The following is a 6,324-nucleotide window of genomic DNA, read 5'->3' as shown; positions in this document are numbered from 1 at the left end:
CAAGAGAGAGATCGGGGAACAGTGGGTTAACTGCCTTGTTCAGGGGCAGAACAAACAGATTTTTACCTTGTCAGCTCGGGATTCGATCCAGCAACCTTTCAGGTACTGGACCAACATTCTAACCACTAAGTTACCTACCCCCCGGCATCTGGTCAAACACAATTTTTCCAGAAGTTAACTAAGGGTTGGCAACAGACTGATTGGTCAGCTATATGAGCCAGTAAAGGGGCTTTACTATTCTTGGGTAGGAATGACTTTAGCTTGCCTACAGGCTGAGGGCACACACTTTCTAGTAGGCTTAATTTGAAGTAGTACAATATCGTCCACTATTTTCTCAGTAATTTTCCATCCAGATTGTCAGACCCCGGTGGCTTGTCATTGTTAATAGACAACAATTAAAAAAAATACCTCTCCACATGACTTTACGGAATTCAAAAGTACAATTCTTGTCTTTGATAATTTGGTCAGATATACTTGGATGTGTAGTGTTAGCGTTTGTTGCTGGCATGTCATCCCTTAGTTTGTTTATCTGAAAAGTAATTAAAGTAGTTTGCAATATCAGTGGGTTTTGTGATAAATGAGCAATCTGATTCAATGAATGATGGAGCCGTGTTGGCTTTTTCCCCCAAAATGTATTTAAGGTGCTCCAAATCTTTTCACTATCATTCTTTATATCATTTATATTTGTTTCATGGTATAGGTTATTTTTCTTTTTATTAAGCTTAGTCACTTGATTTCTTAATTTACAGTATGTTTGCCAATCAGTTGGGCTGACAGACTTATTTGCCATACCTTTTGCTCATCCCTCTCAACCATACAATTTTTCTATTCCTCATCAATCCAAGGGGATTTAACAGTTTTTACAGTCATTTTCTTAATGGGTGCATGCTTAGTAGTAACTGAATAAGCAATTTCATAAATGTGTCAAGTGCAGCATCTGGTTGCTCCTCATTACACACCACAGACCAGCAAATATTACTTACATCATCAACATATGAATAACTACAAAACGTATTGTATGACCTCTTATACACTATATTAGGCCCAGTCTTGGACTTTGTTTCCCTAGATATGGCTATTATATTGTGATCAATACATCATATGGATTTGGATACTGCATTAAAGTTAATTTCTGCAGCATTAATAAAGATATGATCATGCATGTTGATGATTTCCGATGATTTCCATTTCCGGAGACCTTCTCCCTTACTCACCTCGCTCATCAACTCATCCTTGACCGCGTGCTACGTCCCTTCCGTCTTCAAGAGAGCGAGAGTTGCACCCTTCTGAAAAACCTACACTCGATCCTCCATGTCAAACAACTACAGACCAGTATCCCTTCTTTCTTTTCTCTCCAAAACTCTTGAACGTGCCGTCCTTGGCCAGCTCTCCTGCTATCTCTCTCAGAATGACCTTCTTGATCCAAATCAGTCAGGTTTCAAGACTAGTCATTCAACTGAGACTGCTTTTCTCTGTGTCCGGAGGCGCTCCGCCACTGCTAAAGCTAACTCTCTCTCCTCTGCTCTCATCTTCTAGACTATCGGCTGCCTTTGATACTGTGAACATCAGATCCTCCTCTCCACCCTCTCCGAGCTGGGCATCTCCGGCGCGGCCCACGCTTGGATTGCGTCCTACCTGACAGGTCGCTCCTACCAGGTGGCGTGGCGAGAATCTGTCTCCGCACCACGTGCTCTCACCACTGGTGTCCCCAGGGCTCTGTTCTAGGCCCTCTCCTATTCTCGCTATACACCAAGTCACTTGGCTCTGTCATATCCTCACATGGCCTCTCCTATCATTGCTATGCAGACGAACACACAATTAATCTTCTCCTTTCCCCTCTGATAACCAGGTGGCGAATCGCATCTCTGCATGTCTGGCAGACTATCAGTGTGGATGACGGATACCACCTCAAGCTGAACCTCGGCAAGACGGAGCTGCTCTTCCTCCGGGGAAGGACTGCCCGTTCCATGATCTCGCCATCACGGTTGACAACTCCATTGTGTCCTCCTCCAGGCGCTAAGAACCTTGGCGTGATCCTGGACAACCACCTGTCGTTCTCAACTCACATCAAGGCGGTGACCCGTTCCTGTAGGTTCATGTCTACACATTCGCAGAGTACGACCTGCTCACACAGGAAGCGGCGCAGGTCTAATCCAGGCACTTGTCATCTCCCGTCTGGATTATTGCAACTCGCTGTTGGCTGGGCTCCCTGCCGTGCCATTAAACCCCTACAACTCATCAGAACGCCGCAGCCCGTCTGGTGTTCAACCTTCCCAAGTTCTCTCACGTCACCCGCTCCTCCGCTCTCTCCACTGGCTTCCAGTTGAAGCTCGCATCCGCTACAAAGCCCATGGTGCTTGCCTACGGAGCTGTGAGGGGAACGGCACTCCGTACCTTCAGGCTCTGATCAGGCCCTACACCAAACAAGGGCACTGCGTTCATCCACCTCTGGCTGCTCGCCTCCCTACCTCTTGAGGAAGTACAGTTCCCGCTCAGCCCAGTCAAAACTGTTCGCTGCTCTGGCCCCCAATGGTGAACAAACTCCTCAGGACGCCAGGTCAGCGGAGTCAATCACCACCTTCCGGAGACACCTGAACCCCACCTCTTTAAGGAATACCTAGGATAAAGTAATCCTCCTAACCCCACCTCCCCTTTAAAAGGTTAGATGTACTATTGTAAAGTGGTTGTTCCACTGGATTTCATAAGGTGAATGCACCAATTTGTAAGTCGCTCTGGATAAGAGCGTCTGCTAATGAACTTAAATGTAAATGATTTCATTCATATGAATTAAAATACATCTTTATGTGAACTAACTACTTTACACTCAACAAAAAATATAACTGCAACATGTAAAATGTGGGTTTCATGTTCATGAGCTGAAATAAAGATCCAGAAATGTTCCTTACTTTTTAAAATTTTGTGCACAAAGTGTGCACAAATGTGTTTACATCCCTGTTAGTGAGCATTTCTCCTTTGCCAAGATAATCGATCCATGTGTCATCTATGGCATATCAAGAAGCTGATTAAACAGCATGATCATTATACAGATACACCTTGTGCTGGGGACAATAAAATGCCACTCTAAATTGTGCAGTTTTGTCACACAACACAATGTCACTGAAGTCTCAAGTTTTGAGGGACCATGCAATTGGCATGCTAAATGCAGGAATGTCCACCAGAGCTGTTTCCAGATAAGGTAATGTTAACTTCTCTTCCATAAGCCGCCTCCAACGTTGTTTTTAGATCGTTTCGCAGTGCTTCCAACCGGACTCACAACCACAGACCACATGTATGACATCGTGTGGGCGAGGGGTTTGCTGATGTAAATTTGGTGAAAAGAGTGCCCCATGGTGTATGTGGGGTTATGGTATGGGCAGGCATAAGCTATGGACAACGAACACAATTGCATTTTATCAAAGACAATTTGAATGCACAGAGATACCGTGACAAGATTCTGAGGCCCTTTATCCTGCCGTTCATCTGCAAACTTCACCACATGTTCCAGCATGATAATGCACGGCCTCATGTCGCAAGGATCTGTACACAATTCCTGGTTCCCAGTTCTTCCATGGCCTGCATACTCACCAGACATGTCACCCACAGAGCATGTTTGGAATGCCCCCGATCAACGTGCATGACAGCGTGTTCCAGTTCCCGCCAAAGTCCTGCATCTCCGCACAGCCATTGCAAAGAAGTGCGACAAACATTCCACAGTCAACAGCCTGATCAACTCTGTCAAGGTATCTGTGACCAACAGATGTATAAATGTATTCCCAGTCATGTGAAATCCATAGATTAGGGCCTAATTTATTTATTTCAATTGATTGATTTCCTTATATGAACTGTAAGTCAGTAAAATCTTTGTAATTGTTTKATGATTCATTTTATAGTAAGTTAATAAAGGTGTTCCTTGTCATGCACCTTCCATCTAGAGCTGATGGAATGTTCAGCAGGTATAAATACAGTTCTAAGAGGGAGCAGTAGACTAGAAGGACCTGGCAGAGACAGAGAGACAAGAAGTGTTCACAGGTTTTCACACACATCTCAAGATAGCACTGTGGGTAACTACACAACTAACTAAATAGAAAATGTGCACTTGTATTTAATGCATAATACTTGTGTGGGAAATGTTATGAAGTTAATACTCATCATCTCTTAGTACTTGGGTACAAACATTTTTGCCTCATTGCTTTTACATTTAAACTTCTTGTCAATAGGGGGGCGCTAATTTCACTTTGGAAAAAATCGTGCCCAATTTAAACGGCCTCGTACTCTATTCTAGATCATACAATATGCATATTATTATTACTATTGGATGGAAAACACTCTCAAGTTTCTAAAACTGTTTGAATTATATCTGTGAGTAAAACAGAACTCATTTGGCAGCAAACTTCCAGACAGGAAGTGAAAATTCTGAAAATGGGTCTCTGTTTCAGGGCCTGCCTATTCAACTGGCTTATATTTATCGATATYCATGCACTTCATACGCCTTCCACTAGATGTCAACAGGCAGTGGAAGGTGGAATYGGGTGTCTAGCTTGATCTGAGGTCGAACAAGAGCTTTTGGAGTGGCAGGTCAGGAATTTCCTTTCTCTACCTAGGCGCGTGAAGCACCTCCTCGCATATTGTCTTCTGATAAGCGTTCAGTATTCATGGCTAATATCTCCGGCTCTGATTTTATTTGATACATGTGATAATAACATCGTAAAGTATGTTTTTTCACCAAGTTTTATCAGATTATTCAACGTTTATTGGGACTTTTGGAGTTTTCCGTTCTTTGCGTCGAGAGAAAATGGGAAGTCATCAACATTGGCTAGCATTGTGGCGCGAATTCGACAGGAGAAAAGGACATTCTAAAACCAAACAACGATTTATTCTGGACCAAGGACTCCTTGTACAAGATTCTGATGGAAGCTCAGCAAAAGTAAGAACAATTAATGATGTTATTTCGTATTTCTGTGGAAAATGTTATTTCTATTCTCGCCGTTTTGGCGGCGGCTGTCTCGCAATAACGCAAGCTGTTTGTTATGGTAAAGTTATTTTAAAAAATCTAACACGGCGGTTGCATTAAGAACCAGTGTATCTTTCATTTGCTGTACAACATGTATTTTTTAGTAAAGTTTATGATGAGTTCTTTGGTCGATTAGGTGAGTGTCCAAAATAGCTCCTGACATTCTGGGGAAATGTTGCTACATTTTCACAATGTATAACCACGGTTTGCAGCTCTAAATATGCACATTTTCGAACAAAACATAAGTGTATTGTATAACCTGATGTTATAAGACTGTCATCTGATGAAGTTGTTCAAGGTTAGTGATTCATTTTATATCTTTTGCTGGTTTTTGCGAATGCTATCTATGCGGTGAATAAATGTGTTTGTGTGTTTGGCTATTGTGGTAAGCTAATATAATGCTATATTGTGTTTTCGCTGTAAAACACTTAAAAAATCTGAAATATTGGCTGGATTCTGTAACGGCTTTCATAATCTTCCTCCTCCTCGTCGAGGAGAAGGAGTAGGGATCGGACAAAACGCAGCGTTGTATGCAGACATAATGAATTTATTTAAACAAGACAAAAACACGAAGACACTTGAATAGATTACAAAACAACAAAACGACGTAGACAGACCTGAACATGAAAACTTACAATATAACACGAAGAACGCACGAACAGGAACAGACTAACCAAACGAACGAACACGAAACAGTCCCGTGTGGTGCGACAGACACAGACACAGGAACAACCCACAAACAAACAGTGAGAACAGCCTACCTTAATATGGTTCTCAATCAGAGAAACGTCAAACACCTGCCTCTAATTGAGAACCATATCAGGCAACACATTTAACCCCACATAGAAACACATAACATAGACTACCCACGCAGCTCACGTCCTGACCAACTAAACAAAGTTAACAAAGGAAAATAAGGTCAGGAACGTGACAGATTCAAGATGTTTATCTTTCATTTGCTGTACACCATGTATTTTTCATAAATGTTTTATGATGAGTATTTAGGTATTTCACGTTGCTCTCTGTAATTATCTGGCTGCTTTGGTGATATTTTTGATGGTAGCTGCAATGTAACTATGATTTATACCTCAAATATGCACTTTTTCGAACAAAACATAAATTTATTGTATAACATGTTATAAGACTGTCATCTGATGAAGTTGTTTCTTGGTTAGTGACTAATTATATCTCTATTTGGTCGGTTTTGTGATAGCTACCTATGCGGTAGAAACATGGTGAAAATATGCGGTTGAGTTTTTGGCTATTGTGGTTAGCTAATAGAAATACATTTTGTGTTTTCGCTGTAAACCTGT

General features: G+C 41.9%; 1 long non-coding RNA gene across 2 annotated transcripts in view; it reads left to right on the top strand.

The window, feature by feature from the left end:
* Positions 1–3,973: 3,973 nt before the first annotated feature.
* Positions 3,974–6,324, top strand: part of LOC139026282 (uncharacterized) — an 8,907-nt gene continuing 6,556 nt past the window's right edge. The window contains exon 1 of one of the 2 annotated variants that reach the window (XR_011478045.1): positions 3,974–4,057. This is a non-coding gene — a long non-coding RNA (uncharacterized lncRNA). Of the gene's footprint in view, positions 4,062–6,324 lie in introns of both variants that reach the window. The other variant, XR_011478046.1, reaches the window with a different exon arrangement.

This window comes from Salvelinus sp. IW2-2015, unplaced genomic scaffold (assembly GCF_002910315.2).
Source record: "Salvelinus sp. IW2-2015 unplaced genomic scaffold, ASM291031v2 Un_scaffold4302, whole genome shotgun sequence".
Lineage (NCBI taxonomy): Eukaryota > Metazoa > Chordata > Actinopteri > Salmoniformes > Salmonidae > Salvelinus > Salvelinus sp. IW2-2015.
This window is presented reverse-complemented; position numbering and strand designations above follow the sequence as displayed.